At 47.0% G+C, this 13,823-nt stretch overlaps 1 long non-coding RNA gene across 1 annotated transcript in view; it reads left to right on the plus strand.

The window, feature by feature from the left end:
* Nucleotides 1-2,049, plus strand: part of LOC138844649 (uncharacterized) — a 103,233-nt gene extending 101,184 nt beyond the window's left edge. Inside the window, exon 3 of the long non-coding RNA XR_011380813.1 lies at nt 715-2,049. This is a non-coding gene — a long non-coding RNA (uncharacterized lncRNA). The remainder of the gene's footprint in view (nt 1-714) is intronic.
* Nucleotides 2,050-13,823: the final 11,774 nt, after the last annotated feature.

Consider the following 13,823-nt stretch of genomic DNA (forward strand, 5'->3'; position numbering starts at 1 on the left):
ATCCATGTTGGATTCCTGGCTCCTGATTCAGCCTGGCCCTACCCTGGCTGTTGTGGGCATTTGGGGGAGAGAGTCAGTAAATGGGAGATCTCTTTCTGCCTGTTTATCTGTCTCTCTTCCTTTCAAATAAAATTTAAAAGTGAATAATTTAAAATTGTGTTTTATACCCTACAAAAATTAGCAGAATTATAAAACACCCTGCAAGAGAATAGTGAGGTCATCCAGAGGAAAGCCAGGGAGATCTGTTTTCCCCTTTTGAGGACTTAAGAAGTGTCTGGGGTGGGTGGTTGTGCATTGAGAGGGAGTCACAGTGACAGAAATGTTCTCAGGAGTGACGAATGCTTCTGGTGGGCGTTTTATTAATTTTCAAGAGAAATCCGACTGTCAAAACAAAAATGCTGTGTCCAGTGCGTTCACTCCCCTGACCTCGTCCCCTTGCTGAGACCTGCTTGACCCTTTGTAAAGAAAAGCATGGGACTGCATCTCAGTGAGTGTTTACTCTGAAGAAGGCTCAGGAATCAGGTAGTACTTTACAAAGAGATAAAATTCTTCCCTAGTCACTGCCTCTTTGAGAGTAGGCAGTGATTGGCCCACTTGATGAGCCCAAAGTCAGCCCTGTGGGCGGACGCAGCCACATCCTTGTTCCTGGCGCAGAGCCCCAGGAGCTATGGAACGAGGTCGTCAGTGACGTGTGTTTCCCTCTTCCACCGCCAGGAGTCTGCCTCGAGCTGCTGAGGAACGCCAGCCCTGAGTGCTGCAAAAGGTTAGACACCTAAGAGTGCTGTCGCTAAGTGCCCAGGTACTTTCCAAGAACTTAGAAATGAGGGACATGGGTGGTCCGAAATCATGGGTTCTTAACTTCCGGTGAGTCACAAAGCCATATGAGCACCTGACTCCTCCCACTGCCCTCCCAATGTGCACAGACACACTGGCATATAATTTAGGGGATTTTCCAGAACACCCTGAAAGTCGTCTGTGGACCTCACCTCCGCGGTGGACTGCAAAGGCCTGGAGGGCAAGGGCTGGATTTGCCCTTCTATGTGTTCTAGTGTCTATTAAAGGTACCTGAGATGTAGGAGGTGTCAGTAAATGGTTATTAAGTGATAAGGACAGAAGCAAATCTGGCAATCTTTGAGAAGCCAGGTCTGTGTCGGCAAATGCCAGTGACATCTATACTCCTTGAAGCCAGGGCTGATGGAGTGTGAGATCTTCACTCTCCTAACCCTCTAGTTTTGACCTAGTCTGCTGAGCTGGGACGTGTGGAGTCAGTGCTGGACCCAGAGAACAGATGGGAGGTGATATTTTGAGGTTACTTGCTTTGTTAACTAATTTTTCAATGGCTTTAATATTCATTATTCTAAATGCTCTGAAGTTAGTCATTCAGGTGCATATCCCTTATCTGTAGGGTACCCATTCCAAGACTCCCAGTACATGCCTGAGACCCCACAGAGTACTGATCCCTGGATATAGCATGCTTTTTTTCCTATGCATACAACCTGTGATAAAGTTAACTTATAAATAAGGCACAGTAAAAGAGATTAATGATAATTATCTATAAAATAGTAGTAACAATATTCTGTAATAAAATTGCCAGCATCATTACTCTTGCACTTTGGGACCATCATTAAGTAAGAGTTATTTGGACACAAGTACTACCATACCATAACAGTCAATCCAGGTGCAGGTAGCATATACAATGGGGACACACTGGACAGAAGGGTTGGTTCATGTTCTAGAAGGGAAGGTACGGCTCAATAGGCTAATCCTCTGCCTGCGGTGCCGGCACACCGGGTTCTAGTCCCAGTCGGGGTGCTGGATTCTGTCCCGGTTGCCCCTCTTCCAGGCCAGCTCTCTGCAGAGGAGGATGGCCCAAGTGCTTGGGTCCTGCACCCCATGGGAGACCAGGAGAAGCACCTGGCTCCTGGCTTCGGATCAGCGTGATGCGCCAGCCACAGTGCGCTGGCCGCGGCGGCCATTGGAGGGTGAACCAACGGCAAAGGAAGACCTTTCTCTCTGTCTCTCTCTCTCTCACTGTCCACTCTGCCTGTCAAAAAAAAAAAAAAAAAAAAAAAAAAAAAAAAAAAAAAAAAAGAAGGGAAGGTACAAGATTTTCTCACAATACTAGAATGATGTGCTTAAAATGTATGAATTGTTCATTTTTTGAGTTTTCCAAAATAAGCAGGGATTATTGTTCTGGAATCTTTGTTCACTATGTTACAAGAGGGTGCTTGATAGATGCTGGGGAGTGGAGTCAACAATACGGTTGGTCTTGGTCACCTCAAGGACCTCTGCCAACGAGGGAGCCAGTTCTAGAAATTGCTAGCCTTCTATTAGCCATGCTGTCAGCTCAAAAAGGGATGGGGCCCTATAGTCAAGTGAGCCAAGTCCCAAAGCCTTAGAACCCTTAAGGCAAGGGGTTCATTAATTCACATGGTCACTCACTCTGCTTCTCCCAAGGTGCTCTAGGAGTTGGTTTTGAGTGCAACTCACCAGTTCAGACTTATAGTGAGTGCCCTTTTAGGGACTCCATAATTCTTTTCTGTAATAAAACCTTAGACTGGGGCCACTTGCATACTTCATGTCCTTGGATCTAAATGAGGATCCGTGGTCTGGTTCCTTTTACCTCTGGGAGAGTCATTGTTTTATGTGTACATTAGTATATGCAAATATATGTGAAAGAGCACTTCTCAACTCTGGTGGACACAGAATTTGAGGCAGTGGTGTAAGTGAACGCCCTAAGGAGTGGAGGAGTGAGCTCAGGAAGAATATCCGTGGTGCCAGGCTGGAGATGGGTGTTGTCTGCTTTTCTTCCCTGCCACGCTGACACCTCAGCTCTTGTTCAGCCAAAATATGCCACTAGTCTTGCTTAGTAATAGATACTTTACCTTTTAAAAAATGGTTGACTTGCAAGTCATTCTTGCTGTTCTTAGTGTTTGGCACAGATGACACTCCTACATCTTGGATTTCTTCTTCCCTGCTTACCAACACTGCGCCATTCTCTCTCTGATGGTTTGCATTCTGACTTCTCCTGTTCCTAGTGGTGACTCCTCCTGCCTTTTAAGTGAAGGCTTTCACCAAGATTCTATCCTTTTTATTTCTTTGTATAAACTTCTCCAGAGTAGTCAGTTTCATATTTACTCCATCACTCACTGATTTTTTAAAAAATAGAAAATGTAGGCTGGCGCCGTAGTGCACTAGGCTAATCCTCTGCCTGCGGTGCCGGCATCCCATATGAGTGCCGGTTCTAGTCCTGGTTGCCTCTCTTCCAGTCCAGCTCTCTGCTGTGGCCCAGGAAGGCAATGGAGGATGGCCCAAGTGCTTGGGCCCTGCACCCACATGGGAGACCAGGAGGAAGCATCTGGCTCCTGGCTTCGGATTGGCGCAGCGCCGTAGCAGCCATTTGGGGGGTGAACCAACAGAAGGAAGACCTTTTTCTCTGTCTCTGTCTCTGTCCCTCTCTTTCTCTCACTGTCTGTAATTCTACCTTTCAAATAAATAAATAAAAATCTAAAAAAAAATAGAAAATGTATTTGCTTTGAAAGGTAGAGCTAGAGAGAAAGAGGGAGAGGTAGAGGTAGAGGTGAGAGGGAGAACATCCATCTTCTGGTTCATTCCCAAAGTGCCTGCAACTGCCAGGGCTGGACCAGGCTGAAGCCAGGAGCCTGGAATTCCATCTGGCTTTCCCATGTGTTGGCAGGGACCCAAGTACTTGGGCTGTCATATGCTACCTTCCCAGGTGCATTAGCAGGAAGCTGGATCAGAAGCAGAGGATTCAGAACTCAAACCCTCCTTCTGATGTGGGATGCTGGCATCGCAACTGCTGCACCAAATGCCTGTCCCATGTGTTTCACATCTTTGGCTCAACCTTGTATTTGCGAAATTCAGTCATGCTATGAATCAACCATTTTTATTTCCAGGTATTTCATATGTGTTTATTATGTCTCTGGGCAGATTTTTTAGGTTCCTCACAAATAGGGATTTTTGTTATAAAAATGTTTTGGAATGCCCATAATGCCTAACTGGAAAATCAAGAGTTGCTCAATATACATGGATTTTAGTCTTAAAAAACTCTTGGTCAAAAGATTTTATTTATTTATTTGAGACAGAGAGAGAGAGAGAGAGAGAGAAGCAGAGAGATATCTTCATCTTCCATCTCCTGTTTGACTCCCTAAATGGTCACAACAGCCAGGGTTGGACCAAGCTGAAACCAGGAGCCAGGAACTTCATCTAGGTCTGCTACCTAGGAGGCATGGACCATCATCCACTGCTCTCCCTGGTGCACTAACAGGGAGCTGGGCTGGAAGTGAAGCTGCAGGACTTGAACCAGTACTCTGATATGGGATGCTTCTTAGATGCGGTCTCTTCAGCCACTCTTGTCTCCTAGCTGCCTATCTACAGCTCCAACATCATTAACCACTTCTACGACGATGGGACCTTGCTGGCTCTGACCTGTGCAGATGCCACCACAGTGGAATGGATGGAATTTACACTGTTGTCCATGATCATCCTCTGCTGCATAGTCCTCGTGGCCTGTTCTTACGCATGGACCATCTTGGTGATGGTGGGTATCCCTTCTGTAAATGGAAGGAAGTAGGCCTCCAACACCGTGTTTCCCACCTGACCAGAGTGAGCGTTCCTGGTGACAGAGCTGTTTTCATTCACATGACTCCCTCTCAGAAAGAATATCTGGTTATCAGGACTGAGCATCGTGGTGGCTCCATTTCTCAATCTCTTTGAGGAAAGACAGGGGCTGGGGTGCCTTGGGAATTTGTGGGTACGGGTTCAACAATGAAAAGCGGATGAAGATGGTACAGAGGAGCAGATTGCCCTCCCACAAAGACCACTCGGGAGGGGCTTGTCCCTCTTCCTTGTGATCAATTGTAGAAAGACCAGTATTCAGAAGAGAAGGCCTCCCTTAGCAAAAGAGGGAGCTGGCTAAGGGGTCCTGACTGGTCTGTAGTGTAAGGAACACTGAGATTGGAGACAAGCACTTGGACTCTGGCCTTGGTTCTATTGCATAAAAATTATAGGAGGCCATTCTTTTGGACTAAGCTCCTGCACTGGGCTCCAACACAACAGATTAAAAATCAAAATGGCATCACCTACTGAAAGTTCCAGTCACCATGCTAAGACTAAGCTGCTTAATTGAGCTTCCAGCAAACAAGGATTAGAGAGATAACAATCAAATTTCCCACATAGGCAATTTCAATTTCGTGTCATAAATGAAGTTCCCTCTGCTTTAATCCTTAAACAAAAAAGGTAAATTGAAGTAGTCTGATGTTAATCAGTTATTTTTCTGTTCTTGTGTCTCTCTGTCCCTGCCTTACAAGGAAAGCAACTTTGAAATGATCAATCTGCTGCTGTTTTACTTTGTTTTTGCTTCTTTTGGCCTTTGTCTATGAAACAAACTTCTTCTCTGTTAATTACAACACTCGATTTTATGAAATGAAATTTTGCTAGTTAAAATCTTTACATTGCTGCAGTTTTCCCCTTTGACAGATTTAACTTTAAACCTGAGGCCACAGCTATATCACAGTGTTGCCAGCCACTCTGGCCCCCAGTGCTATCATCTGAAGGGTGTCAGGTTTGGCAAGACCCCTAAGTCCCATCCATACTGAACTTTGTAAGAACTGTAGAAGGGCTGTGCAGCCTGTGTCCTATCAGAAGTCCTAACAGGGGCCGGCGCCGCGGCTCAGTAGGCTAATCCTCCGCCTTGCGGCGCCGGCACACCGGGTTCTAGTCCCGGTCGGGGCGCCGGATTCTGTCCCGGTTGCCCCTCTTCCAGGTCAGCTCTCTGCTGTGACCAGGGAGTGCAGTGGAGGATGGCCCAAGTGCTTGGGCCCTGCACCCCATGGGAGACCAGGAGAAGCACCTGGCTCCTGCCTTCGGATCAGCACGGTGCGCCGGCCGCCGCGCACCAGCCGTGGCGGCCATTGGAGGGTGAACCAACGGCAAAGGGAAGACCTTTCTGTCTCTCTCTCTCACTGTCCACTCTGCCTGTCAAAAAAAAAAAAAAAAAAAAAAAGTCCTAACAGGTTTGGCCCCTTTTTTTATGGTTTCGGAATGCAACTGTTCTATCAGCTCTTGCAAAGTCCTCCTTCCCTAACCCCCTCTGCATATACCCTCTTTATTTCCAGCCTCTACAATAATCTTTCTTTCTTTTTCTTTATTTAAAGATTTATTTATTTGAGAGGCAGAGTTACACACACACACACACACAGAGAGAGAGAGAGAGAGAGAGAGAGAGAATCTGCTGGTTCACTCCCCAAAGTGGCCACAACAGGCTAGAGCCAGGAGCTTCAAGTACTTGGGCCATCTTCTGCTGCTTTCTCAGGATCATTAGCAGGGAGTTGGACTGAAAGCAGAGCAGTCAGGCTGGTGCTGTGGCACAGCGAGTTAAAGCCCTGGCCTGAAGCACTGGCATGCTATATGAGCACTGGTTCATGTCTCAGTTGTTCCTCTTCCAATCTAGCTCTCTGCTATGGCCTGGTATAGCAGTAGAAGAAGGCCCAAGTCCCTGGGCCCCTGCACCTGCATGGGAGGCCTAGAAGAAGCTCCTGGCTCCTGACTTTGGATCGGCACAGCTCCAGCCATTGCGGCCATCTGGGGAGTGAACCATCGGATGGAAGGCCTCTCTCTCTGTATCTACCTGTCTCTGCAACTCTTTCAAATAAATAAAATAAATCTTTAAAAATAAAAAAGAAAAGAAAATGGAGCAGTGGGGACTTGAACCAGCACCCATATGGGATTTCAGCAGCACAGGCAACGAGCTTAACCTGCTCTGCCATAACACCAGCCCCTCCAGTAATCTTTCAAGGAATACTTTCACTATTACCTAGACCACTGTCATAACCTGCAATTCCTTGTTTTTCCTTATAGTCGTGAGTGTGATGGTGTATATAGTGTGTGTTGTTTAATAATATTTCCATAAAAGAACATGCTCAAACCATCCAGCAAACTTACATCTTTCTGTAAGACAAGGCCATGGTCCCCTAGCTACGGGTGGGTAATCTGAAGTCACAGTCCATTGCTGGGCCAGTGACCTATGACCTGGCTGGCTTGGCTGGGACATAGAAACTTTGTGAACATATCTCTGTTTTGAGAATCTAATTGAACAGAATCATCGATTGTACCGATGCTCCCCTCAAAAACTCAATTGGACTTGAAAGGGACCACGTGCAGGCCAGAAAGTACCTAGAGGAAACAGTCTGCCCATCAGAGAGAATGGAGCTGATGTGTCAAGAAAGAAGAGAAGGGTGGGAGGCCACTTAGCTGGAGAGACACAGAATAGCTGACAACTTCTGGTGGAGTTTTGGTTCTGCTCCTGTGTTCTGTGAGGTTTGCCTGTATCCATCAGTCCAACTCCTTTTCACTGAGCTACCTTGGGAAGGACTTTGTTTCTTGTGACCTGCAAAGTAGCTTGGCTATAAAGTTCTCTCCTTTTACGCTAAGCATAATGAGAGCTTCCTCTTTTCTGGCTACATAAGACTGCGAAGAATCTGTTTTTAACTGAACTCTTAGTTTGAGTTTCTGGTGCCCAAACACTTCCTGGGCTGCTTAACTGGCACCATCTATGCTAACGGTTCAGATCAGCATTTTCAATGCCAGCAGAAGCTTTTTGAGGTTTTCTTTCCTGCCCCCCGCCCCAGCCTCTAATGCTGCAGCATTCACGTTGCCTGAATCAACCCCCAGGCTCCATATAGAACTGGCCAGAAGGACACCTACACCCCTCAGGGAACTCCGTAGAGGTCTGTGGAAATAAATGAAGACCACTCAGATGAGAACAGAGTCTCTTTATTCAGAACTGGCTAAACCGGGGGCAGGGGGTCAGCCACCATCGCTTGTGTTTGGCAGAGGCTCGAAGAAAGGCAGACAGGGAAGTGGGAAAAAGGCAGGGCTCAGGTGTATTCTGATGGGAGATTGTTGGCACGGACAAGCTGGAGGTAGGTTAGCCAGAAGCAGGGCATCTTACATGACTGGTTAGAGGAACATGGGGATATTTGGTTTTCTCTGATTCTGAGTTGAAAAGAAGTGCGGAAGGGGATAAGGGAGACAAGAAAGAAGGAAGTTGGCAGTTGTGACCAAGTCCTGACTGTCTGGGGAACTGCTGCCAGCGCTGTGGTTTGGCTTCTTGGCTGCTTGCCTCAGGGTTTGTGAGTCAGAGCCCCATTGTCCTCTTGGTCTGGCTGCTGTCCGTCTGTCCATTCATTCTCTCAGTTCTTATAACATTGGGAGTTCTTATAACGTTTTTAAGTATAGGCGGATGGACAGTCCTCCCAGAGTACGTAGACCCTGTGAGTAATAGGTGGCAAAAATTAGCTCAGGTAAGAATTTAGTTGGGAGCTTTACAGGCCAAGGTAAGAGCTGAAGAAACTGAGGAGGTCTTGCTTGTGCTAAAGACTCCGCTTCTCTAAGTAAACTCCAGGCCCCAAGACTGAGCCCCTTTGGCTGGCAGGACTTGTCCAGGGCACGTGTGGCAAGGAGGCAGCTCACTGTTGCTGCTCATTTGGCAAAGCAGTTAAGGCTGTAAGGCCCAGCGACTGTGAGATTAGAGAGACTTCTGTGGGCCTAAAGAGCAGGCATGTAAGGTCACATTCGTGGAGAGGAAGAAGCTGGGGCTCTGTGCTTCCCTATAGGCCTCTGAGATGGCCTCGGGACGCACATTCCCTCTACAGGCAATGTTTCACTTAAAACAGCTGGGTAGGGGCAAGCATTTGGTGCCGTGGTTGACACTGCTTGGGATGCCCGCATCCTGTATTGGAGTGCCAGGGTTTGAGTCCCTGCTCTGCGTTCAGTTTCAGCTTTCTGCTTATGCACACTCTGGGAGGCAGAAAGTGTACTTAGTATAATAAATATACTACTTAGTATACCCAAAGCTGGCTCCCATCTTTGGCCTGGCCCAGTCCTAGCTGTCACAGGCATTTGGGGAGTGAACCAACTGATGGGATCTCTGTTTCTGTCTTTCAAATAAATAAAGTAAGTAAATACAAAAAATTTTTTAAAGAAAATAAATGGAGAAAGAAGTCTGAGGGCACAGAGAGTTCCTTGAGGGGCAGTGAGTGTCAGGAAAGGATCGTGGGTTCACACGTGGGCATAATGGACACTAGAGACAAAGTGTATTTTCGTGCAAAGTGTCCCTTAGCTGATGTGTACTTGCTTCCACTTCCATACTCATTCCAGCTCAAGACAGAAGTGGAGCCCCCATCCATCCCTAATGCCTTTGATATCAGGCCCTAGCCTCTTTCTGTCAGCATACAGTTCCTCTATTTTCACTGTGGTTATTGCAAGTCAACTCCTTACTAAAGATTAACTCACTAAATTAAGGGAGTGGTAGGAGGGTCAGGCTGGCCCAGAAGGACTCCAGATAGTGAGACACAGAACTCAGTAGTCACCTCTATGGCTAACATCCCACCTCTAGTTCTATTTTGAGATGTTCTACAGCAATTTCAACCCCTGATCAAACAAAGTAGTAACCAATCTACCTGTAGACTTTGATGGGCTGGAGCCCACTTTGTCATCACAGCACCTTTAGAACATGCCTGCCTCCTGTCGCTGACCAATCCAAGGAAGGACATGAGCACTGTGGAGCAGCCTCCATATAAGAGTATCGCACACTCCTCAGCCCCCACTTTGATCTGTAAGATTCACCTCTGTTAACCCTTTGGAGAGTTTGGAGATTGACAGCTTCCCAGCTCCATGCTCCACACACTGCAGATGTTACATTCTTACACTACCTCAGTCTCCATAACAAACAGACCCAGTTTTTGGGGTCCTATGGCAATTCCTCCAACCAGCTTTGGAGGTATTCTATGATAAGACCAAGTGGGAAATCGCTTCTGTTGGAAGCTGTATTAGAAGCCATATAAAGATGGCTAGTTGTCCAGTCCTGAGATTGGACTACTCCTTTACGTTGCTGCTTCCTCAGGAAAGTGATGAGACATGATAATGAAACTGAGCCCTGGTGCAGTGGCATGGATGCAAGTGCTGGATACCATCAGGTGCTAGTCTCCTCCCACAGTGTCCTAGCCACTCCGTAAAGCTTCCTTCTCCTGATTTTCTGATTGCAAATCAGTATCTTTCTAAAGTTAGCTCACTGAATCCAGGGAGTGGTGCAGCTGTCTCTTCAAGGTCTCTAATCACTGGACTCACGAGGTCATTTGTTTCTCCAGTAGATAACATCTCAGTGTTCAGTTTTATCGGGGGCTTTTTTTTCCAGGAACTCCAGGCCTCTAGCAAGAAGTAACTGCCACCTGCCTGTAGCCACAGACTGAAGCCCACTTTGCCATCATGAAAATCCCTTAAAGGACACAATATTGCCAGCTAGTCGAGGAAGGCCACAAGCACCACACACCAACAGGAAGTTGGACGTGAGCAGAACACACACCTCTTGGTCCCAACTTTGGTATATTTCCACAGTCATCTGCCAGTCATGAGGGCCACACGACCCATCTATTTATCTTCTTGTGCAGAATTTGAGTTTCTCTCCCACTCTAGTCTTCTGTATTGGAGCACTTCTAAGACTTCAGAATTTTACTAATATTAATTAAAAATACAGAGAGAAAACTCCTGAACTGGATATTTGGCAACAATAACAAAATGACATTCTCTCCTACCTCCCATCAACCTGAATATCAGGAACTTTTCATGAAAGAATAATAGCTTAGCTCTGAAAAGGTAGGAGAGGACATAATTTCAGAATTAAAACTACTGAAAAAAGTGCTATATAGTTCATTATAGACTAGAAGTACTTTGTCATGAACCAGCTCCAGTCTGCATACCACTGGGAAAACCACTGGTATAACACGTGGTTTTGTAGTTTCATTGGTACACTTTCATTTCTCTTTCTTTAAAAATTTTGAGAAGTATGTGGTACCAAGTTTTTGTGTGAGTTACCTCAAAATCTGTGAGGCCCAACAATCTTTTTTTTTTTTTTTTTTTTTTTTTGACAGGCAGAGTGGACAGTGAGAGAGAGAGACAGAGAGAGAAAGGTCTTCCTTTGCCGTTGGTTCACCCTCCAATGGCCGCCGCTGCAGCCGGCGCACCGCGCTGATCCGATGGCAGGAGCCAGGATCCAGGTGCTTTTCCTGGTCTCCCATGGGGTGCAGGGCCCAAGCACCTGGGCCATCCTCCACTGCACTCCCTGGCCATAGCAGAGAGCTGGCCTGGAAGAGGGGCAACCGGGACAGAATCCGGCGCCCCAACCGGGACTAGAACCTGGTGTGCTGGCGCCGCAAGGTGGAGGATTAGCCTATTGAGCCACGGCGCCGGCTGAGGCCCAACAATCTTCTATTATAAGTTGTGAGCTCTCCCCAAATCTTATTCCCAGACACTACACATGTTGTCAGCTGTTTGGTCACATACTCTACTCTTTTCCAGTTAGACTCTCCAAGCAGAGGAGATAAAATGTCATCTGCAACCCTGTGTCCTTCAGTGTTTTTTTTTCAGCTACTAGCATGTCCCAGGTTTCTTGCGGTTGAGTAATTTGTTCTGATGTATCATCTAAAATATGGAGTTGTATAAGCTGTATGTCAGGCTCAGGACACTCCATGTAGGAAGAGTACCAACCATTGGCAAGGTGGGGGCTGCAGAGTTGCCAGCCAGGGGACAGGGTCTTCCTGGTTTGGGAAAGGACTGTGTGTGCCTGTTAGCATCAACACATCCTCCTTAGTATTCTGCCTACGAATGATTTAAAGTGGAAGGCTGGGCTTGTCTTGGTAAAGAGTGGTGTTACAGGTGATACAGATCTTTCTAGCATAATGTTCAACTTTTAATAAGAAAAACAATTAACATTAGCAAGAGAAGAGATGGTTTACCTTTAAATGTTATCTCATGAGTCTTGCTGGCTTTTGCAAGATAGACCAGGACCCTGAGGGAGGAGAGAAGAAGAGAGACGGGACCCTCTAGACCCCACCCAAGCAGGACTCTGTATGGATTGAAAGGTTGCGTGATGACAGAAGTTAATGTTTTGCCCTAGTTGTTGGACACTGTGTTTGTTATTAGTGAATAGTAGGATTGTTACCTGTCTGGCCATGATTGCACCTGCAGCTGTGGGCTTAGTAGGCTGATGTGTCAGAGTGGAGAGAGGTATTCACCAGGATCTCATTGCCCTATTGGCAATGGAACCAGACTGCATTTTTAGCACATGTATTTTGGTGTCTATTCCAAGGAAGAGGTTAAATTTAGCACATTTCCTGCTTGCCATTGAACAGTGCAGCACCTCCCAGGTCTTGAGTCACAATCCTCTGTGTCTGTCTGTGGAATCTCCCCTTTTAAAGGACTAGGTCTTTGACAAGCTTGAGTTTGTGGCCTAAACTGTCATTGTATACTTTTTATTTTTATTTTTATTTTTTATTTTTTTTGACAGGCAGAGTGGACAGTGAGAGAGAGAGAGAGACAGAGAGAAAGGTCTTCCTTTGCCATTGGTTTACCTTCCAATGGCCGCCGCGGCCGCGCACCGCGCTGATCTGAAGGCAGGAGCCAGGTACTTATCCTGGTCTCCAATGGGGTGCAGGGCCCAAGTACTCAGGCCATCCTCCACTGCACTCCCGGGCCACAGTAGAGAGCTGGCCTGGAAGAGGGGCAACCGGGAAAGAATCCGGCGCCCCGACCGGGACTAGAACCCCGTGTGCCGGCGGCGCAAGGCGGAGGATTAGCCTAGTGAGCCGCGGCGCCAGCGTGTCATTGTATACTTGTAAAGCCCAGCAGGAAAGGTAGTCTGCACGTAGTGGTCTTTCTTAGCCCATCCTGGAATGTTAGGACTTGGACAGAGTGTGTGTGAACAGGGCCCTTTGAGTGACCTTCTTCAGACTCTTCTTGCACCTGCTTCTAAGAAATGTGTTTGTGTTGTGTTGTGTTTGGGAAAATCAGATCAGGGTGTTGTGTAACCACCTAAAGAGAAATGATTCTGGAGCAGGCTGGATGAACTTTCAGGGGCAGGGGCCCTACTTCTCCACACTGACCTTCTGGGTCAAGCTTCAGAGGTAGCCCAGGGCCTGCAGGGCATCAGAATCCCCTAGGGAGTGTGCTGTTCCCTAGGAGCACATTTCAGGTGGTCAAAATGCAGATTCCATGGTCACATTTCACTGAGGTTTACTCAGTCAAACTCTGAGGAATACTGCTCACGAATCAATATTTAAATAAAAGATACCCACCGGGCTGTTTTGCTATGTGAGCTGGTTTGGCGAGCACTGCCTCACCTGGCCTGTTCTTCAAGGGGTACAGCATCACTGCGTCAATATTAAGCCCTTTCCGTTTTACCTCCTACATATCTCGTGTCTTTCTGCTCTGTGTCTACTAACTACTACCAGAGTCCAGACTACTAGCATCTCCAGCCCACTCCAGTGCAATAGCCTCACAGCTGTGGAGGGAGGGACTCTTGTCCAGCTCCTCAGAGCAGCCACACGGTTCTTTCAATCCCGATCTGATTCGATCACACAATCCCACCCAATCCTGAGCCTCATTCCTTTCTTTCCATGGCATTTTAGGATAAACACATTACTCATGTGGCCAAAGAGTACATGTGAGCTGATTCCTACCAACCTCCTGTCACCTCCAAATTCACTCCTTCCTCTGCCTTCGCTGTAGGCTCAGCTGAGTGTCACTGCTGCAGGAGGTGTTCCCAGTCTCTTGTGGGCAGCACTTTCCAGTTTATGTTGATTTACACAATAATGTGATTAAGTGTGTCTAATAGGTAGACTTGTAGGTCCCATAAAGACAGGCACCATGTTTCTTTACTGTTGTAGCCTAGTGACTGGCATGTAGTAAGCTCTGAATCCCTGCCTTCTCCATTCAGCGAGCTTCAGTCAGCAGACACAGGGTGCTGG

The sequence above is a fragment of the Oryctolagus cuniculus genome, chromosome 12 (assembly GCF_964237555.1).
Source record: "Oryctolagus cuniculus chromosome 12, mOryCun1.1, whole genome shotgun sequence".
Taxonomy (NCBI): Eukaryota; Metazoa; Chordata; class Mammalia; order Lagomorpha; family Leporidae; genus Oryctolagus; species Oryctolagus cuniculus.